The sequence below is a fragment of the Schistocerca cancellata genome, chromosome 3 (genome assembly GCF_023864275.1).
Source record: "Schistocerca cancellata isolate TAMUIC-IGC-003103 chromosome 3, iqSchCanc2.1, whole genome shotgun sequence".
NCBI classification, from domain to species: domain Eukaryota; kingdom Metazoa; phylum Arthropoda; class Insecta; order Orthoptera; family Acrididae; genus Schistocerca; species Schistocerca cancellata.
The window spans coordinates 652,101,800-652,115,372 of record NC_064628.1 but is presented as its reverse complement, the minus strand read 5'-3'; positions in this window follow the sequence as shown (position 1 = coordinate 652,115,372).

The window sequence follows — 13,573 nt, the reverse complement described above, 5'->3', positions numbered from 1 at the left end:
AACAGGTTTCTATCGTAGTAAAAAGGGGATAATACTGGATGGGTCAGCTGAATCCTGGCTGGGTCAGCTGTGTAGATGGTTGTTGTTTCTATTCTCTCTATAAAGTGCAACTATTTTTCAGGCCCGCCATAAAACAAATTACTGCTTGGATGCCCTTGATGATAATGATGATGATGAAGTCCCATACTCCGTGACAGAGCGTAGGGGAACGATGCGGAAGAACCGCACCGCCGTACTAGGCAAGGTCCCAGTGGAGGTGGTTTGCCATTGCCTTCCTCCGACCCTAATGGGGATGAATGATGACGACACAACACTCAGTCATCTCGAGGCAGGAAAAATCCCTGACCCCGCCGGGAATCTAACCCGGGACCACGTGCTCGGGAAGCGAGAAAGCTACCGCGAGACCACGAGCAGCGGACTAGTTCCGTGAATTCCTGTATTAATTTAATGGCTCAGATATCATGATCTGCGTCTAATAAAGCCCTCTTCATCAAATTGCAACGGATAGCGTTCGTCAATTTTAGTCATTCAACAAAAGCATCAGAGTGTAACACTTCAGTTTACTCATGAGAAATTTCTTATTCTCTCATAGATTCGTTAAGGATTCAGACTAGGTTGCCAACTATAACTTTTGGGTTTCTTTTAAACTTGCCATACCAATGATTTAGTCATCAAAACTACTTACTTTGATTCAAATGTAAACGAAGGAATCATACATATCAACAAATGCATGGGTATGATAACTTCTTCATAAACAATTAAATTTACAAACATATCTACACTGAATTGTTCTAGAGAAGTCTACTAAAGGTTCACAAAAAAGTACAGTATTGCATAGTATTACTCGTAGTATAGTATAATCACACTTTTTCACTCGTCCAGGAAATACAAATGAATTTAATCTTTATTACCGATAACCGCTATGAAGCTCACTGCATAGTCAACAGAAAAGTCTTAAGACTGGGAAAAATCTCTCTTGCTGCGCGGGGTAGCCGCGCGGTCTTGGGCGCCTTGCCACAGTTCGAGTGGCTCCCCCCATCGGAGGTTCGAGTCCTCCCTCGGGCATGGGTGTGTGTGTTGTACTTAGCGTAAGTTAGTTTCAGTTAGATGAAGTAGCGTGTAAGCCTAGGGACCGGTGATCTCAGCAGTTTGGTCCCATAGAAACTTACCACAAATTTCCAATTTCCAAAATCTCTTTCATTCCACAAACCCGAAACGATGTAAAATAATTTATCCATTTAAGTATTCATTCTATTCTACAAGTTTAAATCTGTCCATATAATTAAAAAAAATGACTTTCGATACTGTCTGACTCCCACATGCCGGCCGCGGTGGCAGAGCGGCTCTAGGCGCTTCAGTCCGGAACCGCGCAACTGCTACGGTCGCAGGCTCGAATCCTGCCTCGGACATGGACGTGTGTGATCTCCTTAGGTTAGTTAGGTTTAAGTCGTTCTAAGTTCTAGGGGACTGATGACCTAAGATGTTAAGTCCCGTACTGCTCAGAGCCATTTTAACCATTTGACTCCCATATGGTTGAATACACGTGTATGCATACAGAGAAAACTCATTTCTTTTATGAGAAAAATTAAATTCAGAAATCTACATTTATATTTTACAAGCAGTAACGATGCAAGCACGAGTGTTGGAGGGCTCTGTACTGAGTTAATTATCTGTATAGACAGTTTATCCATTCCGGGAAGCGAGGATACTGACGCTTTCTCCTGTTGTCGACATTGATAATGGCAAGGGGAAAAAATAAATGAAAGTAATCCTTGCCACCAATAACCACAAAGAGACTCACTACATACTCGACAAAGAAGCTCCAACCAGAGCAAGTCCCAAAATGGGAAAAAAATCCGCTAAATTCCACAACCCAACAGCGGAGCAAAATAATCCACCCAATTAAGTATTCATCCTATTCCGGAAATCTAGATCAGACATATGATTAGCAAAGAAATGAATTTCGGTACAGTCTGAGTGCCACGTGTTTGAAAACACTGCTATTCATATTTTAAAAAATCTCAATTCTTTTATGAGAAAAATTAACATAAATTCATAAATTAACCCTTACATTGTGTTATCACTGAAGGTGCGAGAATTTACTGGTGAGCATTCTACCGCCTACCACATGGTGTCCTAGTTGAACAAAGGCACCAACTTTCAGGTCACTGAATTAAAAAGAAAAAAAACAAAAAGGGACAGTTCTGCACTACGCATAACTGTGCTACACGAATTTACCTTACACACTGGAAGCAATTTCAGTTTTCCCAGATACCTGCCCTGATGGTCAAGTTAAGCCTCTCTGCCTTTTCATCTAAGCTACCGTTACTGGCAAAACTGCACTAACAGACAAGACGCTGACCATCCTTCAGAAATTCTAATTTAAACATCTCATTTAAACACACTGGATTAAATGACAGGAAAAAGATACAGTAAAGGCATAGTTGCACAAGTATCAACGTAAACATCGAGAATAAAACCACTCACTTCTTTTCTAGAGAGATGCCCCCTTTGCAAACGGCTAACGTAATGCAAAACAGGAAAGGCTGTCACTAACATAAATATGAGTGCAAGTGAGACGGATATCTCTGGTCGTTGCAAAAGAATTGTTGACTGAAATTACCACCAAATTCTAACTCTTACGTATAAACATGTTCTCACAAAATGAAGTTTTGGGGCATTATTAATTGAACTGTGTTCGCGTTTTTATTAATGCTCTCCATACAAGAGGGGCAATATACTTCTGCCAGCCCTCCCTTACCCTGACGGGCGAGTGAATGAAGATAACACTAAAGGGAAAATAGGCGACGACAGAATGTATGCCTTGCGAAACATTGTGGATACAACGCAACTTGATGTGGCAAGAAACCCAGGAGCCTATTACTATGTGAATGGTAATGCATGTGGGTCCAGTAACGATAATATCCGTTAGTTAAGAATAGTAGCAGACACTTAATGACAGGTAAACGAACGGAAGTAGTTCATCTTGTTACGTGGCTGAAGAACAGACAATAATGTGTTGACCATTGCTGGTATCATCAGAGCCGTACTAGAACCTGAGTTATCGGTTTGCAACTTACAGAAATTTCCAACGACATATCCCTGGATGAAACAGTATTTTATTTGTTTCAGGCATTCAGACCAGAAGCAAATGTATTTAACACTGTGCACATTATGTTTTAAAAGATATAAAACTGAAAAGTATTTTGGACCTCTGCTTGTATTGAGCATCGCAACAATCACTATGACAGATACTTGGGAAACTAAATTTTTCAGCTAAGTATTTAACTAAATTTTACCATCGCTTTCCTCATTGAAGGCAGATGCTTTCACTAACAAAAAGAACAAGTGAAAAAGAAAATAATTGTTGCATGTGTTTGTAGTTACTGATATCACAGTGCAGAAAATAGCTACATTCGCTGAAGTGCTCCTCCCTTGGATCATTGAAACATCTGGGAGTCCTCTGTCAGCACTGCCCTCGGGCCTGTATTTGCATACCACGAGCCAAGACCGCAAATTAAACACTGGAGCAGAGCATTTCGCTGCGCTTGCGGGCAATGATAAAGTAGCGCTGCCTGAGATTGGTTCTGTATAGCGGTGTCCAAAGGGAATATTCTCATAATCAACCGCAGCGGTTACCAGGAACAGGTGATGTGTAAATGAAGGAAACTTCATGCAAATATTGATTTAATGATATGTACGTTACTGAAAGACGACCAATTAAACATTCTCAAAAATTCATACCATTTAGCGCAAACTAATAATGAAAATAAACTTACTTTCTCAAGTACTGAAATAGAGAGTTTCCAGTTTCAGTTCACAATTTCTAGACACGTAATATGAATTTCTGCCCAATTTTTCTGTAGCTATGAAAGGAGACAGACGAGTGCCCAAAGAAAGTTGTGTCCAAGTAACGAGCAGAATGTCTCAGCTCTCCATATCAGCACAAAGAAAATGCAAAAAAGAATTCCTAACACAGCAGGAGCAGTTAAGGTTAACATACAACTATCAAAGGAATCCGGACATCATTTTTTTTTAGTCGTTAACCTTGTGACCGGTTGGGTGCGGCATGCCACGGATTTCTCCCCTGCGCGAACCTCTTCATTACCGACTAGCAATTGAACCCTGCGTCCTTAATTAATCTTCCCCTACAGCTTTTACCCTCCACAATTCCCTCTAGAACCACGAACATTTTCCCTGATGCCTCGACACATGCCCTATCATCCTGTCACTGCCAGTGTTTACCATATGCTCCATTATTCGACGAATCTACGGAGAGCCTCTTCCATCCTTATCTTATCAGGTCACTTGTTTTTCAACATTTGTCTGTAGCCCGACATCTCAGATGCTTCGAATCTCTTCTTTTCCCGCTGACCAAGATTCACTGCTGTAGAATACTGTACTCCAAACAAACGTTCCCAGAAATTTCTTTCTCAAATCAAGGCCTATTTTTGATAGTAGTAGACTTCTCTTGGCCAGGAATGTTCTCTTTGTATGTGCTAGCCATTCTTTGTGCGTCATGGGATATTCTTCTTCCAAGGTAGCAGAATTCCTTAACTACGTCTACTTCATGACTACCAATTTTGATGTTGTTTCTCACTACGTCGTTTCTGCTGCTTCTCATTACCTTTGTCTTCTCCCAGTCTAGTGTCAATCCATTAGATCAATCCATTAGACTGTTCGTTTCGTTCAATAGATCCTATAATTTTTCTGCACTTTGAATGAGCATAGCAATGTCATTAGCGAATCCTATCATTGACATCTGTTAACCCCGAATTTTAATCCGACGTTTGAATCTCTTTTTTACTTCCGTCATTATTTCTTCGACGTATAATTGAGCAGCACAGCTGAAAGACTGCATTACTGTCTTACACACTTTTTTTTACCCGAGCACTTCGTTCTTGGTCTTGCAGTTTTATTGTTCTCTCTTGGTTCTCGTACATATTGTATATCAACCGTCTTTCCCTGCAGCTTGCTCCTACTTTTTTCAGAATTTAGAACATCTTGCACTATTTCACACTGCCAAACGCTTTTTCTAGATCGATAAAATCCATGTTTCTTCAGTCTTGCTTCCATTACAAACCGAAAAGTCAGAACTGTTACTCTGGAGCCTTTAACTTTCCTAAAGCCAAACTGGTCGTCATCTAACAGATCCTTAGTTTTCCTTTCCATTCGTCTGTGAGCTGTTCTTGTAAGCATGAAATTTTAAACAGACAGTGCGAATATTTATTTATTTATTTATTTATTTACTTTTTTTTTTTTTTTGTGTAGAATCTGTAAGACTGGGGACGGCATACCATAAGGATTTCAGAAAAATATCATCCACACAATTCATATCAACTTGAATAGTCGTTTTGTTGCCGTTTTCACCATTTATTTTAGAAACTCCAGTGGAATGTTGTCTATCCCTTCACCTTTATATGATACCAAGTCTTTCGAAGCTCTTTTAAATTCTGACTCTAATACTGATTCCTATATTTCTTCCTTATTGGCTGCAGTTTCATCTTATAACAAGTCATCAGCGAAGTCCTCTCTTTCAGACAGGCCTTCTACGTACTCTTTTCATCTATCTGCTCCTTCATCTACATCTACATCTACATTTATACTCCGCAAGCCACACAACGGTGTGTGGCGGAGGGCACTTTACGTGCCACTGTCATTACCTCCCTTTCCTGTTCCCGTCGAGAATGGTTCGCGGGAAGAACGACTGTCTGAAAGCCTCCGTGCGCGCTCTAATCTCTTTAATTTTACATTCGTGACCTCCTCGGGAGGTATAAGTAGAGGGAAGTAATATTTTCGATACCTCATCCAGAAACGCACCCTCTCGAAACCTGGCGAGCAAGCTACACCGCGATGCAGAGCGCCTCTCTTGCAGAGTCTGCCACTTGAGTTTGTTAAACATCTCCGTAACGCTATCACGGTTACCAAAAAACCCTGTGACAAAACGCGCCGCTCTTCTTTGGATCTTCTCTATCTCCTCCGTCAACCCGATCTGGTACGGATCCCACACTGATGAGCAATACTCAAGTATAGGCCGAACGAGTGTTTTGTAAGCCACCTCCTTTGTTGATGGACTACATTTTCTAAGAACTCTCCCAATGAATCTCAACCTGGTAACCGCCTTACCAACAATTAATTTTATATGATCATTCCACTTCAAATCGTTCCGCACGCATACTCCCAGATAATTTACAGAAGTAACTGCTACCAGTGTTTGTTCTGCTTTCATATAATCATACAATAAAGGATCCTTCTTTCTATGTATTCGCAATACATTACATTTGTCTATGTTAAGGGTCAATTTCCACTCCCTGCACCAAGTGCCTATCGACTGCAGATCTTCCTGCATTTCGCTACAATTTTCTAATGCTGCAACTTCTCTGTATATTACAGCATCATCCGCGAAAAGCCGTATGGAACTTCCGACACTATCTACTAGGTTATTTATATATATTGTGAAAAGCAATGGTCCCATAACACTCCCCTGTGGCACGCCAGGAGTTACTTTAACGTCTGTAGACGTCTCTCCATTGATAACAACATGCTGTGTTCTGTTTGCTAAAAACTCTTCAATCCAGCCACACAGCTGGTCTGATATTCCGTAGGCTCTTACTTTGTTTATCAGGCGACAGTGCGGAACTGTATCGAACGCCTTCCGGAAGTCAAGGAAAATAGCATCTACCTGGGAGCCTGTATCTAATATTTTCTGGGTCTCATGAACAAATGAAGCCAGTTGGGTCCCACACGATCGCTGTTTCCGGAATCCATGTTGATTCCTACATAGTAGATTCTGGGTTTCCAAAAACGACATGATACTCGAGCAAAAAACATGTTCTAAAATTCTACAACAGATCGACGTCAGAGATATAGGTCTATAGTTTTGCGCATCTGCTCGACGACCCTTCTTGAAGACTGGGACTACCTGTGCTCTTTTCCAATCATTTGGAACCTTCCGTTCCTCTAGAGACTTGGGGTACACGGCTGTTAGAAGGGGGGCAAGTTCTTTCGCGTACTCTGTGTAGAATCGAATTGGTATCCCGTCAGGTTCAGTGGACTTTCCTCTGTTGAATGATTCCAGTTGCTTTTCTATTCCTTGGACACTTGTTTCGATATCAGCCATTTTTTCGTTTGTGCGAGGATTTAGAGAAGGAACTGCAGTGCGGTCTTCCTCTGTGAAACAGCTCTGCGTTTCATAATGGAATCTCTGTGAATCCCCGTTATGTGTCTTTAATGCAGTGTTTTCCATTGCGTTCTGTAACCTCATGCCGTTTACCACTGCTAATTATTATGCCTTTTAGGGCCACTTTCCCACTCGAGAGCAAGAGAGTGCTCTGAACCTCTGTCCGCTCCTCCGCCCTATTTGACAGAGGCTTTGGCAGAACGATAGGAACTTCTTACACAGGTTATCAACAGTCTCCAATGATGATGATTTTTATTTAAAATTTAAACAGAGGTTTTGTTGGAGTTCGGGACCCATGGTGTTCTGATTACAAGTGAAAGGTCCTACCCCTGGTCTACAGGTTCAATCAAAAGTATCTGGACAGCTGTTAGTGAGCATCAATAAGAGGCGCGTAAGACCTTAGCCTTTATGACGGCTTGTAATTGCTGAGGATACTTTGAGTGTGGTGTCCGTTAAGGAATCGCAGCCAATCCTTCCTCAATACCCGAAACTAGGGAAGGTTAGCGGCTGGGGTCTGGAGCGAAATCGACAGTCTGACTGAACCAAAAGGTGTTCCAGCGGGTTCAGAATGGGACCATGGCAGGCCAGTCCATTTCAGGAATGTTGTCGACAAATCACTGCCCCACAGATGCTGTTTAATGACAGGATGCATTGTCACGCTGATGCAGACTCGTCGTCTCCGAACTGTTCTTTTAATAGCAGCGGTACATAATACTGTAAAATGTGTTCATATTCTTCTTTATACAACGAACCACGCTCTGATCACTAATATCACCCCATACTGTAGCCCTGGCTCCCCCCGTCAGAGGTTCGAATTCTCCCTCGGGCATGGGTGTATGTGTTGTTCTTAGCGTAAGTTAGTTTAAGTTAGATTACTTAATGTGTAAGCCTAGGGACCGATAACCTCAGCAGTTTGGTCCCATAGTCCTTACCACAAATTTCCAATTTTACTGTAACCCACCCAATCCGTACTTCACTGTCGACACTACACTTTATGACAGACAACGTTCCAAAGGCGTTCGCCAAATCCAAATACCTCCATCGGCTTCCCGCGTGGCATAGTGTGGTTAGTCTTCTAAATCACTCGTTTCCAGTCATCCACTGCCGAGTGGTGTCGCCCTTTACTCCGCCTCAAGTATCATTTAGCATTGACTGTAGACATGTGTGCCTATGAGGAGCTGCTCGACCATTGTACCCGATTCTTTTCAAGTCACTTCGCACATTCATTTTGCTACATTGACAGGTGGTAGCACTTTGCAGCTGACGGGCTGTTCCTTTGGCTGACTTCATGCGATTTTTCACAACTGTTCCCTGCAATGCTCCACTGTCCCTACCCGTCAGCTCGTGATGTCTGCCTGGTCGTAGCTACGGTTATTCCACCGCGTTTACACCTCACAGTCACTAAACCTACACTCGACTTGGGTGGCTTTAGACTATTTGAAAAGTTCAACTTTTGTAGTCCTGTCTTCCTCAGTTGCGTGTAATATTACGGTATACTGATAATTTTTACTTATGGACCGTCTGAGAGCAATTGAATAAAACTCAATTTTAGTGTTATACGCGTTTCGCCTTTATTTTCTGCAAGGCAATTTCTTAGATATTACGCTTCTGTTGCATTTTTGGTGTTGTTCTTCTTCTTATAAATGCCAATTTACGGTTTTTTCCCCACATTCCACAGCACTACGAACTGAACGCTTGTTTCAGTGCAATGTTTTGGTTTCTGTTGCCGACTGTCAAGAGTGCAATTTTCATTCTTATAACTTGTGTGTGGTGTGCTATCTATCACTGTTCAAACTCTCACACATCTAGGGATCTCATATTTCACTGGAGCTATAAAGCATAAAGAATAGAATTCTCGCTGAGAAAACAAAGAGTAACTGGAAGATTGAAGATAATTACTTGATAACCATGTCAATGATAATATTTATTTAAAATAACCTCTTGTCCAAGTCAGTAGTATTCCACCGTTAGTACTTATTTATCTGCTTTATGCTTTAATACACAGACAGTAAGTGTTACTAAGAGCCAGGAGTTACCAGAACATTTTAATACCCCTTCTGCGTCGTCGATGCTAAATTACTGGTACAATGCTTTCTAAAGCGCGCTAATATCTCGTATTTAATTAGCAAAACATACCATCAGTATCATGTAAAGTCTGTTCCGATAGCTAGCTTTTTTTTGCAAGCAGTGCTAGTACTTTGTACAAATTTACCTTATTACCCTGGCGACCGTTCTCTTTTAAGTAATAACATTTCAGTTACAACTAATAGAAATATTTATTATAAAAACAGTCTTGATCATGATTTATTTATTAAAGTGACCGGTTTCGACCACTACTGTGGTCATCTTCTGACCATTGAGTAGGAACCTCTTTCTGCTGGAGAATCACTACCTAGTGATTCCCCAGCAGAAAGAGGTTCCTACTCAATGGTTTGAAGATGACCACAGTCACGTCACCCAAGACTGTAACCACGCATGGTATACACATAAAAAACAAGTAGAAAGAAATAAAAACACATAAATAAATAAATCACTGTACTTAAATTCACACATAAATAGAAAATTAAAATGTTAGGTAGTACGAACAACAGATTGATAATGAAGCTTGGCTGCTGTACGCTATACTGCTTTCTAAGCCTGTGTCTGTGATTGTCCATGTTTTCTTGTGTGCATCATTGTATCACTGGTACGTGCACAATTTTTTTTCTTTAATCGAAAGTGACCTTAGTCTTTCCTTACTCTGCTTCTTCCACAAAATATCTTCAACTCAGACTCGATAAAATATTAATACATAAGAGAAAATCAGTGTATGCATTCCTCTAAAGTCAGCATAGATTCTTGGTACTTTCATACCGAAGAAAATACAAATTACTAAAATTCTCTTGTGTTACTTAGTGTCAAGTAGTGTACTTCTCAGTGATCTTGGTAATATTTTATAACGTAGCTCGTAAATCGAAGTGACATAAGAGTAACTTAGTTCCTTCTCTACACCGATTGAAGTCTCATAGCATCTCGATGAACGCCGCCTGTAAAGAATTATGTTTGTTTCGGCATTACCTAATTTCTCTCCCCGTCACTTTCCTGTAACTTACCTTGTACATACTTCTTTTTTTAATTTTATTTTATAAGAGACGGTATTAAGGTTGCCTCAGATAACGTTTACAAATCGTACCTCGACAGTGTACTTGCACTCAAACGTGTTAATAAAGTTGAAAATTATTTATATTTCGGTAATATCACACTAGTTTTTATTTATAAGTTGTATCTTTGGATGCACTTTACTTAGATTAGGTTGTCGTGTGTATGGTATACAGCACGCTAAACATTCATTAGAAGTCAGAAATCATATTATCACAGCATACAAAAAATTAACACCGTTTTGCTTGATGTATTCATAGATAAAGCCTAGTGGGGTGGATACATCAATATATATATATATATATATATATATATATATATATATATATATATATATATATATATATATATATATATACTCCTGGAAATGGAAAAAAAAACACATTGACACCGGCGTGTCAGACCCACCATACTTGCTCCGGACACTGCGAGAGGGCTGTACAAGCAATGATCACACGCACGGCACAGCGGACACACCAGGAACCGCGGTGTTGGCCGTCGAATGGCGCTAGCTGCGCAGCATTTGTGCACCGCCGCCGTCAGTGTCAGCCAGTTTGCCGTGGCATACGGAGCTCCATCGCAGTCTTTAACACTGGTAGCATGCCGCGACAGCGTGGACGTGAACCGTATGTGCAGTTGACGGACTTTGAGCGAGGGCGTATAGTGGGCATGCGGGAGGCCGGGTGGACGTACCGCCGAATTGCTCAACACGTGGGGCGTGAGGTCTCCACAGTACATCGATTTTGTCGCCAGTGGTCGGCGGAAGGTGCACGTGCCTGTCGACCTGGGACCGGACCGCAGCGACGCACGGATACACGCCAAGACCGTAGGATCCTACGCAGTGCCGTAGGGGACCGCACCGCCACTTCCCAGCAAATTAGGGACACTGTTGCTCCTGGGGTATCGGCGAGGACCATTCGCAACCGTCTCCATGAAGCTGGGCTACGGTCCCGCACACCGTTAGGCCGTCTTCCGCTCACGCCCCAACATCGTGCAGCCCGTCTCCAGTCAGGCGTGAATGGAGGGACGAATGGAGACGTGTCGTCTTCAGCGATGAGAGTTGCTTCTGCCTTGGTGCCAATGATGGTCGTATGCGTGTTTGGCGCCGTGCAGGTGAGCGCCACAATCAGGACTGCATACGACCGAGGCACACAGGGCCAACACCCGGCATCATGGTGTGGGGAGCGATCTCCTACACTGGCCGTACACCACTGGTGATCGTCGAGGGGACACTGAATAGTGCACGGTACATCCAAACCGTCATCGAACCCATCGTTCTACCATTCCTAGACCTGCAAGGGAACTTGCTGTTCCAACAGGACAATGCACGTCCGCATGTATCCCGTGCCACCTAACGTGCTCTAGAAGGTGTAAGTCAACTACCCTGGCCAGCAAGATCTCCGGATCTGTCCCCCATTGAGCATGTTTGGGACTGGATGAAGCGTCGTCTCACGCGGTCTGCACGTCCAATACGAACGCTGGTCCAGCTGAGGCGCCAGGTGGAAATGGCATGTCAAGCCGTTCCACAGGACTACATCCAGCATCTCTACGATCGTCTCCATGGGAGAATAGCAGCCTGCATTGCTGCGAAAGGTGGATATATACTGTACTAGTGCCGACATTGTGCATGCTCTGTTGCCTGTGTCTATGTGCCTGTGGTTCTGTCAGTGTGATCATGTGATGTATCTGACCCCAGGAATGTGTCAATAAAGTTTCCCCTTCCTGGGACAATGAATTCACGGTGTTCTTATTTCAATTTCCAGGAGTGTGTATATATATATATATATATATATATATATATATATATATATATATATATATATATATATATATATATATATAATCTCTGGAACATGGCATGTACTTGCATGACCGTATACTTATGTACCTTAGGGAGTCCAATATTTTCTGTAACGTACCCTGTACCTTACAATTTTGATGCACAAGTGGCATAAAAAAAAAACTTACAGCTACTTTATTCCGAGGTCTGTGCTAATTGTTCGCTCCAGAATCCTTCGTACATAAACTTAAAACTAAAATCCCACTGTGATCACACACTATTCAGTCAAACCTTGCAAGTACACCCTGTGCTAACATTGCTAGTTATCAGTTGACGTGTAAGTCCTAGATTGCTTGTGTATTGTGTCCACTGTCACTGACAAATGTAAACAGAAGTAGTGAAATGCTCTGATTCACGTAGCCCCATAAGATTTATTTATTTTACCCTAATCGTATTCCTTCTTTTTACCACAGGTTACTTATTTCACTCGTGTGCATAGATAGATGTAAAGTGTGATATTTAAACATGGTAGAATTTCTCAAGTCTCTGTGTGCATAGAATCCTTTGATTTTAACATTGTGAGGATAGGCAAGTAAATAACATCCATCATGGGGATTATGTGCAATAATATACGGACCAGTATAAGTCACTGTTAACGGTCGACCACAAACTCTACAAGCTTTTGTCAGCATAAAACTTGTAGGCTGGTTAGAAGCGAATAAATTGGAATCTGTAAAATGCTTTCAAAATTGTAGTTTTTAATTTGTTGACAGTTGCGTATTTACGAATTTCCAGAGTGTTGGAATAGCAGTGGGTCAGCAATTTCTGTTAATCAGTACAGCGGGAAACCAGTCCAAAGTTGCAAAATTCCCTTTTTCTTATTCACTCGATGACTAGTTTCGGGTCGGCACCCATTTCCAGATCATCGTAAAATAGTCGAAAATGGTATTTCCGAAAACGTAAAAACCATGTAAAAATGCGCAATCGAACATGTGGGGCGGCTGGTGGATGGTACGAATTGAAATATTGTTCGCCGTCTGTTACAAGAGACTGAAAACTATCTTTGCGATCAGCCAGAAAGTGATGGATAAAATACTGACCATTGTTTCCAGTCTGCAAGCCCACATTTTTCTTTTTCTCTCTAATTACTTAGTGGAATCAGGAACTATGATTATAAATAAAAGTTTTGAGTTCTAACTGATTCAGTTATATTCAGGAAAAGTTCACATGCAAAGCAGAATAATATCCCTAATAATAAGAATAATAATGTTCCTATCCTAAACAGCACTAGTTGCAGTTCAGAGGCGACCCTACTATAAGTTCCACTTAAAATAGTCAATCGCGCTGACTTGTAACAGTCAAAGTTAACTGCTCGCCACAAAGGTGGGAAATAATATCAGCACTTGGCGAGCGGTTTCGTTAACATTGCCTGTCTGTGACGTCCTCCGAGATACAGCGTATGCTGGCGTTTGACT